The sequence below is a fragment of the Procambarus clarkii genome, chromosome 32 (genome assembly GCF_040958095.1).
Source record: "Procambarus clarkii isolate CNS0578487 chromosome 32, FALCON_Pclarkii_2.0, whole genome shotgun sequence".
In the NCBI taxonomy this organism is placed as follows: Eukaryota; Metazoa; Arthropoda; class Malacostraca; order Decapoda; family Cambaridae; genus Procambarus; species Procambarus clarkii.
In genome coordinates, this window is record NC_091181.1 from 31,777,123 (window position 1) to 31,795,668 (window position 18,546).

Sequence of the window (18,546 nt, forward strand, 5' to 3'; positions counted from 1 at the left end):
TAGTGGACTTACCTGGCACAGGAGTGGGGCTGTAACTCGTCTCTTGACCCATACAAGGCAGCTTCTATTTATATTCAGCCCTACTCCTGATCATATGGTCGGCTTCCATGGCGGAAACGAAGAATGGTTGAGTGGATAAGCAAAGAATAGTCAATGACAGGTGTGTGTAGGAGGATGACAACACAGCCTGCCTCGGGTGCTCCTCGCACTCAACCACTCTCCCTCATGCTTGTTAATTACACACACACACACACACACACACACACACACACACACACACACACACACACACACACACACACACACACACACACACACACACACACACGTACGTTCGTTTCAGTTGTAACATGCACTGGGGGCTGTCGCTGGAAGGTAAGGTGAAGCTCGTGTCTACTGACTCAGCGGGGTCGTCGTCCAGAGCTGCTGCTACCCCGAGACCGAGGACCTCGGCTATACCAACATGAGGTTCCCATCCAAATGTCGTGGCTCCCAGACACAAAAACACTCCCAGCACAGCCCCCAAAAGATAAGAGGTGGCGCTCATAAGTCGTGATCTTGACACAAGCGATTATCAACGAGATCGTGAACCCAATACAGGAGGTCGTGACCCCTTAGATACATCCTCTAGCGGTCGTGACCCCTAGACACAACGATCGACCCCCAGAGATCGTGACCTCTTGACACAACGTCACCCATATGGCGTGACCCTTATGGTCGTCTCCCAGGACACAGTATGTAAAAATCCAAATACCAGAGCTCTGACACATGGTCACAAGAGGGCATGACCCCGGAAGCAGGCGCTGACCATAGCGGCAGAGTCGTGAGTGCCAATGGTATGGGAGGTGGGGTCATTCTCCCCCTGGTGGAGAAGCAGGGGCAGAAGGGAAGGAAGAGGGTCAAGTCAAGGAGCGGTAGAGGCAGGCAGGGATGGCGTGAAGCACATGGAAGTGGAGGCAAAGTATAAGCATCAGACAACATGGATTCAGAAACTACAGAGAGGTTCGGATAGCAAATAGCCCTGATCTATGAACATGGAAGCCCATGACATGACGAAGCATATGGGAGCTGAGAGATGTCTCGAAAGCTTTCGACGAAGCTCCACAGAGGTTTACTGCCACAGTGTGCAGCTTCACAGACAACTGAACAGATTCGCTCACCATTGTCAGAATATACACAGTTAAAACGAGCCTCAGACAAACTGGGAAGATTCCGTAACCTTGTCACGAGCATACAAGAGCCTTATACAACTAGGCTTATACGAACTAAAGCCTTATATATCTTGAGGTTATCTTGAGTGCATATGCGAGTGTATTCATCTATAACCACTCGTACATGTTGAAATGCATGAAATAAACCTCACAAACTCGCACTTCTGACAAGAGAGTAAACACCCCCCCCCCTTTTCCACCCCCACATACACACCAACCCCCACATACACACCAACCCCCACATACACACCAACCCCCACCACTACCCACCAACCCCCACCACTACCCACCACCACTACCCACCACCACTACCCACCACCACTACCCACCACCACCACCACCACCACCACCACCACCCACCACTCCGCCACAATACCACTGGCACCCACACACCTCAGAGCTGTTCAGTATACTCCATTAGAGCCTGTGTGTTAAAGGCACTACACGTCAATAACTGGCACAGCTCTCAGCACTAACACCTTTCCCAGCTCCTCCTTCCAAGGCGAGGAGGACCGGCTGACCACCTCGCCCTCCTCCTCCCTTCCATCTTGGCTCCCTTCCTTCCCAACCCATCAGGTTAATAGTGCGCCAGGAGCCTTCCTCCTTCAGGAATCCAGATAAGGGGCCACGCCCACAGGCGGTGTGTAGAAAGGGAGAGAGGGAGGGAGAGAGAGAGAGGAGGGGGGGAGAAAGAGAGAGAGAGAGGGGGGGGGGGAGCGGCGAAGACCTGACCGTTGAAGGGTTCCAGAATCCTGGATCAGGGACTAGGGTCCGAGGCTCGTCTGGTGTTTAATTAAGGATGTTGGAGTGTTCGGGGCGTCACTCAGGGGCGTCACTCAGGACCCTTCACTCGTGTACGGAGACCGGCAGAGTTGTTGTTTCTCTCTAACAAGGACGTGTGCACCTGAACACAAGAGTACTATATGTAAGAAGTATATATATAAGAGACCTGTATAATGGTTCGTATTTTAACTGATGGTGAGGGAGAGTGACGACTGATGTCGAAGGTCAACATTAGACGGTGAGAGAGAACGAGAGAGAGAGAGAGAGAACGAGAGAACGAGAGAACGAGAGAACGAGAGAACGAGAGAGAACGAGAGAGAACGAGAGAGAGAGAACGAGAGAGAGAGAACGAGAGAACGAGAGAGAGAGAACGAGAGAGAGAGAACGAGAGAGAGAGAACGAGAGAGAGAGAACGAGAGAGAGAGAACGAGAGAGAGAGAGAACGAGAGAGAGAGAGAACGAGAGAGAGAGAGAACGAGAGAGAGAGAGAACGAGAGAGAGAGAGAACGAGAGAGAGAGAGAACGAGAGAGAGAGAGAACGAGAGAGAGAGAGAACGAGAGAGAGAGAGAACGAGAGAGAGAGAGAACGAGAGAGAGAGAGAACGAGAGAGAGAGAGAACGAGAGAGAGAGAGAACGAGAGAGAGAGAGAACGAGAGAGAGAGAGAACGAGAGAGAGAGAGAACGAGAGAGAGAGAGAGAACGAGAGAGAGAGAGAACGAGAGAGAGAGAGAACGAGAGAGAGAGAGAACGAGAGAGAGAGAGAACGAGAGAGAGAGAGAACGAGAGAGAGAGAGAACGAGAGAGAGAGAGAACGAGAGAGAGAGAGAACGAGAGAGAGAGAGAACGAGAGAGAGAGAGAACGAGAGAGAGAGAGAACGAGAGAGAGAGAGAACGAGAGAGAGAGAGAACGAGAGAGAGAGAGAACGAGAGAGAGAACGAGAACGAGAGAGAGAGAGAAGGAGAGAGAGAGAGAACCAGGAGTGTGCTGGGTCGTGAAGGTTGCAGGGGTATAAGTTAACAAGTTTCCTGGAATACTCGAAACTGCTGCCTTTGCCTGGGGCGCTGTATGTCCTGTACCCTGGCTGCCACTCCTGTGTCCTGTACCCTGGCTGCCACTCCTGTGTCCTGTACCCTGGCTGCCACTCCTGTGTCCTGTACCCTGGCTGCCACTCCTGTGTCCTGTATCCTGGCTGCCACTCCTGTGTCCTGTATCCTGGCTGCCACTCCGGTGTCCTGTACCCTGGCTGCCACTCCGGTGTCCTGTACCCTGGCTGCCACTCCTGTGTCCTGTACCCTGGCTGCCACTCCTGTGTCCTGTACCCTGGCTGCCACTCCGGTGTCCTGTACCCTGGCTGCCACTCCGGTGTCCTGTACCCTGGCTGCCACTCCGGTGTCCTGTACCCTGGCTGCCACTCCGGTGTCCTGTACCCTGGCTGCCACTGTAGCTCCTCCATCTGTACCCACCACTGTAGCTGCACCACCTGTACCCACCAATTAATAAAAAAAACGGATTGGCCGATTCCCTTAAAATGATGACGCATTAGGTGATAGAACTCTATATACAATGAGGTCACCATTGACCTGAGCTGTGTATAATGATGTTTACCATGTTGCCAGTAGTTTTAATTCATCTTGGGAATATAATATCTTGGGGTGAAACAGAGGTGGAGAAGGGTGAGGTTGACAGGCATGGGTGAGGGGCATGGGTGACGGGCATGGGACGGTTGACCGCTGTAGGGGAGAGTTCGTACGACAGCAACGACCACCGGTGCAATCTCCACCGGAAAGTGTCCCTTTGTGACCTTAGTAATGGGACAGCCATGGCAACACTGGCTATCAACCGGAGGTCCGGCACCTTGCTGATGCTCTGCTGATACCCCTGGATGCTCTGCGCACCCCCTGGTATCTTGGAGTACCTGGCTGTGGCCCCACCTACACCACACATACCACCAGAACGCTCTTTGCTTCTTAATACACCACCACTACCACTACCAGTGTCACCACCATCACTACCAGTGTCACCACCACCACCACCACTACCAGTATCACCACCACCGCTACCAGTGTCACCACCACCGCTACCAGTGTCATCTTCCAGCATGATTACTTCCGGTAATCATGTTGGAAGACTTTACTTGTAAAGAACACAATAAAGTAGTTGTCACAACTGCACGAAAAATGAAAAGTAGTTGTCACAACTGCACGAAAAATGAAAAGTAGTTGTCACAACTGCACGAAAAATGAAAAGTAGTTGTCACAACTGCACGAAAAATGAAAAGTAGTTGTCACAACTGCACGAAAAATGACGGGTTGGAGGACAAGAATCTTTCAAACAAGAGGTGCCACATCAATGATACCTTTTTTTCCAGGACGCTAATGCTCTCTTGGGTGGAGTATTGTTGCCCACTAACAGCCTCATTCACAGCTGGAGAAGTTGCTGACCTGGACAACGTTCACAATACTTGGAGTATACAAAGTAGATAGTGAAGTCTTTCTCCAAGTTGGAGACAAGAGAATAAGGGATCACAGAAGAAAGCTTGAGACGGAAGATAAGATACAGATTAGTGTGTGTGTGTGTGTGTGTGTGTGTGTGTGTGTGTGTGTGTGTGTGTGTGTGTGTGTGTGTGTGTGTGTGTGTGTGTAGGCAGTGTGTGGTCAATATGGTTAATGAACTACAGGCGGTGGAAGCAGCCACAAAATGCACCAGGTACTATAGCTCTGAGGCGGAACCCTGGAGTTGGATCCCACTGTCCATACACACACAGGCCCATAGCACTTGTGTCTAATTAACAACACTACAACTCCAGTTTGGTCAACCGGGGGGGGGGGGGAGCATCCCATCCCTGGATCGTGGTCGCCCCCCCAACCACCACAACCCCCACAACCACCCCCACCACCCCCACCACCACCCCCACCACCCCCACCACCCCCACAACCACCCCCACAACCACCACCCCCACCACCCCCACAACCACCACCCCCACAACCACCCCCACAACCACCACCACCCCCACCACCACCCCCACCACCACCCCCACCACCACCCCCACCACCACCCCCACCACCCCCACAACCACCCCCACAACCACCACCACCAGTCATGCCTCCCCATAACGCGAGACGAATATAATTACACGAGAACAATGGGGAAGACAGGGGAAGGAAGCGGAAGCTTGAGGCCGGCCGGCAAGCCTTACAGGACAGTGAAGCATGGGGTGTGGGGGTGAGCCAGGGGGTGGGAAGGGTGGGGGTGCGGGTAGGGTATAACTAGAACCACAGGAGCTGTGAGGAGCTTGCTCACTGTATGTGTAATTGGGGTTCTTACTTGTGTAGTGTGAAGCTCATTAGGGGCAGGGCACCGCTCCTGTGCCTTGTAAGTTACGGGCTCACCATAGCCCGTGCTACTTGTCCCGCTCCTGTGCCAGGTAAGTTACGGGCTCACCATAGCCCGTGCTACTTGCCCCGCTCCTGTGCCAGGTAAGTTACGGGCTCACCATAGCCCGTGCTACTTGCAACTTGTTCTGAGTAGCTGAATCTATAACATCATCATTAAGGGAGGGAGGGAAGTATCAGGGGGAAAGCGCCAAGCCATTACGACTATATAGCACTGGGAAGGGGTCAGGATAAGGATTTGGGATGGTACGGGGGGGGGGAAGGAATGGTGCCCAACCACTTGGACGGTCGGGGGATTGAACACCGACCTGCAAGAAGCCAGATCTGGCTGCGAGCAGCCGCGTGGCTGACCAAACGACCAACCAGGAGGCCTGGTCGGAGACCGGACCGCGGGCCGTCGATCCCCGGGAGGTATACAAGGTAGGTAGACTTGTCGCACTAGTCCCTGAGGTGGCCAACGTGTCTCGTTAATCTCTAATCCTTCCCCTTACACTGGTAACTCCTGATGCATACCTGGAACATACCTGGAGTGTGTTTCGAGAGTTCTACTCCCCGAGCCCGGCCCGGGGGTCAGGTTCGACTTGTTATATCTCGGTCCAACTACAGTAGGGAGAATTATTAAAGGCCACACGACCTTGCATTCAATTCACGAGAGGTTCAACATCCTGAACATTGCTCAGAGATCGATTATTTTGTGCTCTCGAGAGGCCAGCGAGCGTTACTAGCAAGCAAAGGGCTGCGTTACTAGTAAGCATATATATCCTTTGCTTGCTGAGAGGGGTAAAACTGCGTTCACCCTCTAAATTAAATTGGACTTGCCGTTGGAATGCAGCTTATCTCTCAATGGCATCCCAGCTTATCTTGACTTCCAGGGGCCAGATTTACGAAGCAGTTACGCTAGTACTTACGAACGTGTAATCTTTGACGGCTTTGGTTACATTTATTAAACAGTTTACAAGCATGGAAACTTCCAATCAACTGTTGTTATTGTTATAAACAGCCTCCTGGTGCTTCGGAGCTCATTAAGTGTTGAATAATTGTAAACAAAGCCGCCAAAGATTGAGAAAAGATGGACAGGTTCGTAAGTGCTTGCTTAACTGCTTCGTGAATCTGGCCCCGCCGAATTAGGGGGAGTTGAATAACTCCAGGAAGCCTCTCCAGGTATACAAGTATCATGGGCAACTCATCACCCATCACAAGTGTCCACCATACCCATCACCAAGATGAGTAATGAGACTCCAGCTCTTACCGAAGCGGGAGAACCGGAAGATACAATTGTCTTCCGCGTCACATGAGCGTCGATATTACACCCACTCCTTGGCACACCCGCCAACACTGCTCGCTGCTCTTCCCTGTGAGTCTTACACGGGCGCCTCCCCCACGCAACCCGTTCTCGCACTTTCGTACAGTCATTATTGACTTATTAAATGAATGCATATGTGACATACTAATTTATTGTGAATATTTTAGTTTACCTTGAAAAGCTTCATAGAAAACACCGACCTTACCTAACCTTCTTAGTATGTTAAGATAAGCATCTTATTGCTTCTTAATTACAATTATTGATTAACCTATTATAGGTATAGGTTAAGTACGAAAGTGCGAGAACGGGTTGCCCCACGACAGGGTGGTTCAGCCAGCTGAGTGGACAGCGCTTCGGATTCCAAGTTACAGCCCCGCTCCTGTGCCAGGTAAGTTACGGGCTCACCATAGCCCGTGCTACTTGGAACTTGTTCCCAGTAGCTATAACATCAACATCATCATCAAATACTGTTGAAACCTGTACATATTTCCTCATCGTAACGGATCTCTTCACATTTATTGAATAGTTTATAAACTGCGAAGCACCTAACGGGGTAGTTTACACCAGTAATAACCTTGGCTTGTAAAGTGTCAGAGCTGGTAAACTGTTTGATAAATGTATTCAAAGCCGCATGATTAAGGAAAGATGTAAATGTTTCGTAAGTAGTAACACTAATGTTTGATGAATCGTGGCCCCTGCTCGTTGGCCGGAACATAAGATTCTTACGAATAACATCTCATCTCTTCCTCTTATCTCTTACGAATAACATCTCATCTCTTCCTCTTATCTCTTACGAATAACATCTCACCTCTTCCTCTTATCTCTTACGAATAACATCTCACCTCTTCCTCTTATCTCTTACGAATAACATCTCACCTCTTCCTCTTATCTCTTACGAATAACATCTCATACAAACTTAAGTAATGATGATGACAAACAGTTTAATTGAGGATGTAGCCGAGGTGGCCAGGCCGCCCCACCACCACACGGCTCTGTCATAGGTCGCTCTACCCTCACGCTGGACGGTAGAGCGACGGTCTCCCTTCATGCAGGTCGGCGTTCAATCCCCGACCGTCTTAAGTGGCTGGGCACCATTCCTTCCCTCCGTCCCATCCCAAATCCTTGTCTTGATCCCTTCTAAGTGCTATATAGTCGTAATGCCTTGACGCTTTCTCCTGACAATTCCCTCTACCCTCCGACGCGAGAGAACCAAGATACACACAGGACCTGAAAGGACCAGTTTTTTAATTTTTATTCAGATGTGACATTTGTATGTGCGGAGGAGGAAAGCTTCCACCAATGTGATTACCGTACCTTGTGGCAGACAGCTGTCGGGAACCACTCTCTCTACCTGTCTACTCTTGGGAAAGTGACATTGGTCATAGTCGCCAATATTATATCACTGAATGTCCAGTCATTAGGTCTCTTTTTTTTGCCCTGCTGGTGTTGCTTCATCCATCCACGAGCTCTGGAACATGTCCTCATACTATATACAAAGATCGCTAGCCCTGGCTAGGATATTCCATGCCTCTTTGACAGGTCATCCTGCGAGATGGGATACCTTAATTTACCCGCATTAACCTCTCTCTCTCTCTCTTGACCTTTCAGAGAGTTTAGGGTACACACAAATGCTGTTAGACTTGTATTGTGTCTGAGGGTCCCAAGGTGCACCAAGTTGTGTGTGTGGATCGTGTAGCTGTTCACTGTGTGGCTAGCATGTCCCTTTGTCCGGCCTGTACCTGCCCATCAGAGGTCCAGCTCTCTGTGCCACGTCTGCTAGCCTTGTAGCTGGTTTTTCTTTAACTTTCATATCGGTTGAATTCTTTGTCAAATCTACGCGACTTCCACGATTTCGTCTTTTCAGTGTATAACACGTGTTCTTTGCTGACTGCCCGCTCAGGGACACGTAAGTAAACCTTCCATTACTTCGACTGTCCACCCATTATGTGAGTGGGATGTGTGCACCCAGCCTCCGCCCTCAGCCTCTGTCCATCGTGGGGACAGGTCACACCCGTGGCCAAATTTCCATTCTGATCTCTGGCAGTGGCACATAACGCTCAGGTGAACATGGAGTCGTCGAGACTGACTGGTGGGTGAAGCAGTGATGCAGGCAGCGGCGACACCTGGGGGCGGCGACACCTGGGGGCGGGGTCCACAGGAAACACCCCACACGGTCAGGGCTGCGTCAGTTCGCCCACACTACACAATACATACACCCAATCACTGTTTTTGTTCACGCCAGACACACACACACTCGCCCACGCCGATACGATACAAGAGAGAGAGACACGGACACGGAAGGCTGTGGGACAGGGTAGCAACAGCGGGAAGATGGCGTCACACATCCCACTTGTAAACAAACTTACAGAGCCAGCAAGCACTCTACTGCGCCGGCACAGTTACCACACACACCAGTTGTAAATGCCCATTTATCTTGTACAGTTATGAAATAAGCTTCACAAAATCTAATTCGAACATCCAAAACGAGTTGTACCAGCCTGGCCGACCATCCCTCCCCCCCCCCCAGCAACTAACCCCCCCACCACAACACCCCCCCTAACAACTAACCACCACCCCAACAACAACCACCACAACAACCCCCCCCCTCCCTACCCTCCAACCTTTCCCAGCCTAGCGTTCCACAAATTTTTAATCCGCCATATCGATTTTGGTCAACATGGGCTCCCCTCCCTCCCGTGTTGATGCTTCAGCAGGTGTGGCAGCACACCTGCATCACCTGCGGTCCTTGATGGATTGTTGGGGCGGGGGGTAGCGTATGTTGGCGTGGGGGGGGGGCGTTGATTGGTGGGGGTGTGTGCTTGTTGGTGTGGGGGGGGAAGGAAAGGCAATCCTTTTTTTATACCGATCTGAGTTTATTTGCTGTTTTTTTCCTTCCTCGTTGTTGTATATTGGCACTATAGTAGTTCTAATTATTTTGTAAATGTATTATAGGTCTCCACTTAACATGGCGGAGTTTCCCCAGTGAGTGGGTACACTGTTGACCAGACCACACACTAGAAATTGAAGGGACGACGACGTTTCGGTCCGTCCTGGACCATTCTCAAGTCGATTGTGACACGCCTTGATGCCTGGGTTTGCTGGCCGTGAATGTGTCATCCTGTGTGTGTGTGTGTTACCTGTGTTGTGGATGTGTTTTAATGTGTTGTGAGTTTATGTTGCCCCTGTTGGTTAACTGTTTATTGTGTGTTATAGCCTACTGGAGCTGTGTGTGTGTGTGTGTGTGTGTGTGTGTGTGTGTGTGTGTGTGTGTGTGTGTGTGTGTGTGTGTGTGTGTGTGTGTGTGTGTGTGTGTGGCTGTGGGGCTGTTAGTATTGAGCACTTTCACAAGTGACAGACAGATGGTGTTGCTGTGATCGTCATTAACAAGGACGGTTCACGTGTACATATTCATCAATGTACTCGCCTATTTGTTGTGCCTGCAAGATCGAGTTCTAGCTCTTTGGATCCCGTTTTTCCTAGCCACCAGTTGTCTAGTGCGATGTGTGCGCGCGCGTGCGTGTACACATAGTCACCAGGAGGGGGGGGGGGGGGGATGATCGTGGTGTGGGTGTATGAGGAAGGCCGCCAGGAGCAGCTCGGTGTCCTGCAGGATGAGGATCCTCTAATACTTGTAGACAAAGGAGCAGCAGCCTGCGTCCTCTGTGCTCGTCCGAGCTGCCGCCAAACACGCATGCATAAATTTATACATACTGTTTATGTATAAATTTACACATACTGTGTATGTATAAATCTATGCATGCTTGTTTGGCGTCATGTAATCCAAAAAACGTTATTTACTTAATTATAAATTAATACTTAATTCAGTTTTGTCCATTTTGTTAATACTTTGTGGAGAGGGGGGACCTGCTGCTTGGGTAACAGCTTCTACGCCCATATCAACCTATCCTGGCTTTGCGCCCTGGTGAGGCCACTCCAGACCGACAACCAGAGCGCAACTCCATAGTCTCCTGAGACTGATGGATGCCTACTACTACTACTGTTCAGTTTTGGCAATTATTGGTATTTACAGTACGAGGGTGAAGTATTTAGAGAAGCAATTCGAACATAGGAAGAGATGGAAGAACTGTTTTAAGAAAAGTTTGAGCGTAATTTGGGAGTTACCTTGAGGTGCTTCCGGGGCTTAGTGTCCCCGCGGCCCGGTCGTCGACCAGGCCTCCTGTGGTTGTAGGTTGTTGTTTAAAATTCGCTACTTGGAACAAAAAAGTTGCAAGTAACACGGGCTGTGGTGAGCCCGTAGTGGACTTACCTGGCACAGGAGCGGGGCTGTAACTTGAGTCATGTGTAAAGTTTCTTCATACACGCGTCAACTGTTGGATTAAGGAGAGTCTGGCAAGTGTTCCTGAAAATGGGTCGAGATAAGTGTGTGACTTGTCTTAACCTATTAGCATCAGACGTGCTTCAGTCACTTTCAGGTCGTGCTGTCACTTCACCTGCCCAAACTACCCGCAGAGCACCACTCCTGTGCCAGGTAAGTCCACTACGGGCTCACCATAGCCCGTGCTTCCGAGTAGCTGAATGTATAACAACAACCAAACTACCTGACCTAACATAGGCCTATATGCACAGCCCTTCCTCATAAACATGGTTTACGGGCTCACCATAGCCCGTGCTACATGGACATTTCGTTCTGAGTAGCCAAATCTAAAACAACAAACATAAACAGGGTTACGGGGTATTCATGCCCGTGCCCAACTCTAGGGTGACTTAATCTTTATCAATCAATCTATCTGCCTGTTCAAGGTTCGAGGCCAGATGCTTGGGGCTAGGCTCATTAAACTGCAGGGTTAATGGTGATTTTATCGGGAGTGTCATAAGGGGGCTCGGAGGTCGGCCCTGTGCCACCCTTAAAGGGAACACGACGCCAGTGCCCCCCCCCCCACCTCCACACCATTACTAAACTGGTGCACCAAAGTGGCCGAACCTAACAGAGGACGCACACATAGAAGACGACTGGACATTGTCAATTTTGAGAGCAGCTGTGATATTTAGCACGTAAGTTTTTGGCCTTCTAGGTTTTATACGTCAAAATGCGATGTACTATTCAAGAGGACGGGTTGAACACTGAGCAGGGGGAAGAGGGGACGGGGGATGGCCGGGTGTTTGCAGAGGGAGAGGTGACGGGGCGTGCTGGGAGGAGATGGGATGGAAGATAGGACATGGGGGAGGGTGTATGTGGGTGATATGAGGGAGTGTGTGTGGGGGGGATGTAGATGGTGTAAAGATGTTTACAGTGAAGACATTCTGTATTGAAATTTGTTACAGCGATGTGGAGAGACGGGGAAGGTGTACTCACCTAGTTGTACTCACCTAGTTGTGTTTGCGGGGGTTGAGCTCTGGCTCTTTGGTCCCGCCTCTCAACCGTCAATCAACAGGTGTACAGATTCATGAGCCTATCGGGCTCTGTCATATCTACACTTGAAACTGTGTATGGAGTCAGCCTCCACCACATCACTTCCTAATGCATTCCATTTGTCAACCACTCTGACACTAAAAAAGTTCTTTCTAATATCTCTGTGGCTCATTTGGGCACTCAGTTTCCACCTGTGTCCCCTTGTGCGTGTTCCCCTTGTGTTAAATAGACTGTCTTTATCTACCCTATCAATCCCCTTCAGAATCTTGAATGTGGTGATCATGTCCCCCCCTAACTCTTCTGTCTTCCAGCGAAGTGAGGTTTAATTCCCGTAGTCTCTCCTCGTAGCTCATACCTCTCAGCTCGGGTACTAGTCTGGTGGCAAACCTTTGAACCTTTTCCAGTTTAGTCTTATCCTTGACTAGATATGGACTCCATGCTGGGGCTGCATACTCCAGGATTGGCCTGACATATGTGGTATACAAAGTTCTGAATGATTCTTTACACAAGTTTCTGAATGCCGTGGTGTGTGTGTGTGTGTGTGTGTGTGTGTGTGTGTGTGTGTGTGTGTGTGTGTGTGTGTGTGTGTGTGTGTGGGTGTGTGTGTGGTGGGTAAGGGGTTGACTGCAGATGTTAAATCCACAGTACGTTAACATTTATGAATGCGTGTTCGGGGCCGCCCGTTGCGTGACTGGCAACCCCCGAGGACGGGTTGATATATACACAAAACCTTTTTTGAACACTAAAATATCAAACCATCAACAGTTTTATTTTACATTTTGTACTTAATTTTTGAAATGGAAAGTCATTATTTGCTCGTGTCTCGCATATTGCAAATCTGTGCAGTTGAATGACAGTTTGCAGTTAATCAGAGACCCAATTATTTAATGATTTATGGTCATATTGTTTTGATTATTGTCATATTTAATTTGGAAACATTTTGTTAATAGAATTTCACACGTGATGTTCCTTATTACACATTAGTTAGTATAGCATATATAGTATATATGCTATAGCATATATACTATATAGCATATAGTATAGCATATATAGTATATATGCTATACTAACTAATGTCATGTCTTATATAGTTAGTTTAATTATGCAGCACGATATATCAATATATATATGTAAAAGCTGTAAAATTTATGTATCATTATTCGTGATTTACATATTTATAATTTAATTTTCTCTTTCCAGGGTAGAATTCAATAGTAGGACGAAGGATGAGGAGGAAAATCAAAGCCATAACTCGTGCCTGGAACACCAGCACCAGCTGCCATCAGCGGCGCCACGACTGACCACATCACCCCTACAGTGGGTGTTGCCGAACTCTACGCCACAAGAGAACAAATCCACAAGGGCCGTGACGGAGGTTCGAACCTGCGTCCGAGAGCATCCCAGGCGCTGCCATATTGCGCCAGGGCAAAAAAAAAACAAATGTCTCCATTAACCACTCTCTACCCCTACTCTACAAATAAATATATATATATATGAGTGAAACAAGAGTGCAAAAAGAGTGAACAATAGCGCAAAACATTGTTCAAAAGAAGCTCCATGTGTGCTGTGATTTAATTATTTTTTGTTTTTTAAACAATCCTTTTGGACAAGTCATATTTTTTTATTAATGTGAATATGAAAAATGTGCGAAGAACGACCAAATGAAAGCTCTGAAAATGCAAGATGAAAATAGTTCAATAAAGGAAATGATCTTCTCTCCTCTTTTGGTAACCAAAAATGAGAGAGGTAGTAAATAATTACAATTTTAATTTAAGAAAAAAGTTCTCAACATTTGGAGTATTTTTATTATTCGTTGAGAAGGTACTGGAACAATGTATAAAGTTTGGTATGAAGGTTCGTAAAGTAATACACTTTGGAGCTTTTACGAGTTTTGGCTAGTGTGTGTGTGTGTGTGTGTGTGTGTGTGTGTGTGTGTGTGTGTGTGTGTGTGTGTGAGTGTGTGTGTGTGTGTGTGTGTGTGTGTGTGTGTGTGAGTGAACTGGGGCCGCACTGGGGGACCGACAGAGATGCCATGGATCACTTCAAGTCATCTGGCCTGGCCACGATGCGGGAAGTAATCACAGATGGAATTCTAGTATGCTTAAATTACACCATTCAGAGTGTCTTGTACTTTCTAAATTCGTAAAAGTTAATGAATCGGATTACATTTCTCGAGAGTGAACCTCCGGTCATAGATTAGATATTGCTCTAGGAACCGAAGTAAAAAAAAAAAAAAAAAAAAAAATACAACCGGTTATCATTTAAATACAGCCGGCTGTAATTTAAATACAACAGGTTATCATGTTGATGGTCCAAACATCAATAAAAATTTAAAAACGTTTATAGATTAGTAGATAAATAGTACAAAATATTACCTACTGTAGACTAGGCTGTCAGAGCAGCGGAACTTGCAGTCTTCCCTCGACTCGTATCATAGTATGATAAGATACAAAAGGTCTCTCATTCTACAGTAAACAGTTAATGTTGGACGTGAAGATCCCTGAGTGATGTCATCCAGATTGAGGCACAGAGTAGGCTTGGTGTGGTGGTGTTGGCCTTGAGGCCTATCACCGCGGGACGGTTATTAAGGCCACCGCAAAAACTTGTTGACCAACCAGCAAATATTCTTAAGTCCTGAACATAGTCCAGACTTAAACTCTCGGTGTATATACACGGAGAAGCGGTATATATATATAAATCTGTGTATCTATTTAATACGTTACGAAATGGCGTATTTAGTACGCTACTTTCATTATGTAAACACAAAAATAATAATATTACATATACCATTTCAAATTTATATAAATAATTTTTAGAGTAGATTAATGCAAGTTCAGAGATGATGCCGGTGTGAGTCGTTCTCTATAGCAACAAATGGGATGCTTCTAGTTGACTCAAAGTAGGCCTACACCTTGGGTGAAGAACCCGTAGAGAAAATTATGGACAGATTGTTCTGACGTCCATATGTTTCATTATAAAACGGGCGAGCTTGTCTTAGTATATAGCCTAATAGCGTAGCTCTCTATAGGAGCCTGAAGTCAAGTCGAGATTTTCCCCAGTGTTCCTTGATCACTGTGTACTTGCCAACACTCTTGTTTCAGGCTTTTGCGTTGCAAATATTTTTAGCCCCAGTGCGGCCGAGTGCAGTGGAGGTAGCCCCAGTGCGGCCGAGTGCAGTGGAGGAGTGTACTGTGTTATACCAGTGCTTGATTATGACGTGATATTCGAGAAATGTCATTGCCAATACGAAACTCAACAATTCCTTGCGTCATTTCAGTAGTTCGAAATGAACGTTAGAGGAGAAGATGGTGTGTATGGGAAGCCATGCTGCATTGTTGCGTATTCCGCAGTTGTATGATAGCCTATGTATAAACGCTTGTATGTAATAATGTCTTGTATTTACTTTGATAAGGAATTCTGTCATAGGATTATCAGTATTTCGTCTAGCGTCTTTGAATCGCCTGCGGGCTCCAGGACGGTTATAAAAGGGGTTTTAAGTCTGGCATTTGGCAGAATTTGCTAACAATCCACTCAAAAGCTTTTTAAGCTCATCTTGCCATTTTATTCTTTTTTATTTTGTTCATATTTTCCTTTACTAATATTTTGGTCGAAGTTGCGTAATATTTTCTACATTCCACTTCGCGTAAATAGACGTCCGCTACACTTATATAACCTAAATACAGAACAAGGGTCTTCTTTTGCATCCATAACACACTAAAAACAAGTAGATTCCCGAGGTTTTTTTAAGTCTTTCCTAATCTTTATATGTCATGATTTGTGGAAAGGATTGTCATCAAAATATCACTAGGATAGTTAAGCAAACATGTATCAACCAAGAAAGCTTGAATTATCGACACAAAGGCATTGTAAGAGACCAAAATCTGAACAGCATTATTGGGCAGAGTAATGTTCTGCTTCTAGCTGTTATGTTGACAATTTGCGGTCGATGGTCATGCGACGATATCAGATGTCTTCAGATGCCTACCTACTAGGCCTAAAGATTATATCAGCGGAAGAATTTACGTAAACCTAATCCGTAAAGAATAGAAGACATATTTGGACAAAACTAACATGGAATGTGTACCCTTGTATTGCCACTCTTCATAGACTTGTGGTATTATACATAGCCTACTTCTACTCCTCATAGTCTTGTACTATCATTCATAGCCTACTACCGCTCATAGTCTTGTACTATCATTCATAGCCTAGAACTACTGCTCATAGTCTTTAACTATCATTCATACCCTAGTCCTACCTTTCATAATCTTGTACCATCATTCACAGCCTAGTCCTACCGCTCATAATCCTGTACTATCATTCAAAACCTAGTTCTGCCGCTTAAATCCACTCTATACAAACACACAACATTTCACGTACCATCTTTCCCCCCAGTAATCTCTTTACGACACAGTGAGCCCCAGCGGTTCTGACCTTACATAGTCAGGGGCACAGTTTCTCAAAACTAGCGCCAAGTGCTCCTGCTGTTGCTAGCTTCTAGCTTCCAATATTTGCCACACTACATCTTACGATTGATTGCTTGGGTTGCCTGGTAGCTGCCACCGCCCGGAGCCCCTTCTGGTTGTTAGACGGGAAAGACTACCTGGTATGTGCCTCGAGTGTTGTTGCCATATATTGCGTTCCGTGTAGGATTCCCCTTTGCCTGGCTTAGGCTTGGAGACTCCTCTTTTTATATTTTTTTTCATTCCGTTACTTAGGGAACATTTTCATCGAGTTTCTGGCGAGATACGTGTGTGTTGTTTTATGTTATCACGATAAAGATTTTTTTTTTAGTTAAGGATTTTAATTTATGAATGATTTACTTCATTTGAAGGTGGATTTTCATGTTATTCTAATATCGAGCTCTGAAGTTCTCGAGTCTGTTACATATAAAGCGGCGCATGCATATTAGCATGAACAAATCCAGACGTTGTTTTCTAGGTTCTTTGCATTTGAGTCCCAAGTAATTACTCTGGTTTAATTAAGCTCAGTAGAAGTCAGGCTATCGCTGGTCCGTCAGGGGCTCGTGAGCGCTTATTCAGCTGCTGTTTGGAAGGAAATACTAAGTTAGCTGTGTTTACATGTGCCCGTTCTTGTAGGCGCGACTTCATCGCTCTTCGATCGGAGAACTATAAATCATAATTTTGGTGTCCACACCGAAGAACACTATGACAACCCACTTGATAAAGGAATATATATAGACTCATAACCTCCTCCCCTCCCCCCCCCCACACACATACACACGCACAACAGTAAATCAAATTGTTGTAGATCTTGCTTCATGACGTCATCTCTGGTCGAAAATCCCAAAGTCATTCGAAAGTCGAGCCTACACGAACGCCACCTGGATTCTTCTGACCTTGTGTTTACAGTCCCATTGGGGGAGACTGGACAGCTCTTGTTTTTGCAAGTCCTTATTAATCTTAACATAAAGAAGAGATGTGTTCATCTCGCTCATTCTTGGTGTAAGTTTTGTCTTACTTATTTTGTATTTCTTTAATTGTAAGTTCATGCATAAGTCAGTCGAGTAGGCCATATTGTGTAAATATTGTAAAAGTTATTTAATAAAATATTGCTGAAATGAAAGTCAGACTGATTTAATCCTTAATTTCTGACACACACAAACGTGGACAAATACAACATTTGCTCAACTCACAGAATAGAGTAAATTACCCCACATGTGCAAATTACCAACTGGGTTGTTGTACTATGTAACATGTAAGTTACCAGCAATATTAAGTATTCCTGTTACTATACTACAGCTGGTAACTGTAACTACAGCAATTGGAAGTAATCGCGTCGGAAGACCTTACTTTTTAAAGAGCACAATAAAGTTACTATCACAATTACAAGTTAGATAACAAGAACCTTTCAAACAAAAAATGTCAAACCAATGATGATACTTTAAGACTCCAGTACTATCTAATGCGGCATATTGTTGTACATTAACATCCTCAACCAATGCTGGAGAACATGCTAAAAATCTGTTATTGTCCGAATTCATTACATAAAATTTTGGAACTCTCTTAAAATGTCTAAATTTTCTTTCTCGAGAGTGCAGGCGAGAGAGAGATGCACAATTCGCATTTGGACAATATTAGAGGAACTGATTCTAAATCTGTACAAGGAAATAACTCCCAACAAGATCAGGAGGCATGACAAAAAGATGCAAAATGCCTCGTTGAATACCAGAGGTATAATAGGTATTCCAAAAGACAATTCAGTTAACATTAAGAGCCTAAGACACGTATGAAGAAAGTAACCATGAAGAAAACGGGGAAAGTCAGCTGAATAAAAAACGATTCTCTCTCTCTCTCTCTCTTTTTCTCTCTTTTTCTCTCTTTTTCTTTTTCTTTCTTTCTTTCTTTCTTTCTTTCTTTCTTTCCCCCCCCCCCACCAATAGCCCGAAAACGCATGATTTATACGTTATCTTGCAGTTTGTGAACCTTGTGAACACTAATATTCGCCAACTTCATGTACAATATTG

General features: G+C 46.4%; 1 protein-coding gene across 2 annotated transcripts in view; it reads left to right on the forward strand.

The window, feature by feature from the left end:
* The window catches only part of LOC123759363 (uncharacterized), a 159,669-nt gene extending 142,024 nt beyond the window's left edge, over positions 1-17,645 (forward strand). The window contains exons 3-4 of one of the 2 annotated variants that reach the window (XR_011230173.1): positions 13,263-15,214; positions 15,245-17,645. The gene's annotated coding sequence lies outside the window, so the exon portion shown is untranslated. Of the gene's footprint in view, positions 1-13,262 lie in introns of both variants that reach the window. The other variant, XM_045744313.2, reaches the window with a different exon arrangement.
* The last annotated feature ends 901 nt before the right edge of the window (positions 17,646-18,546 follow it).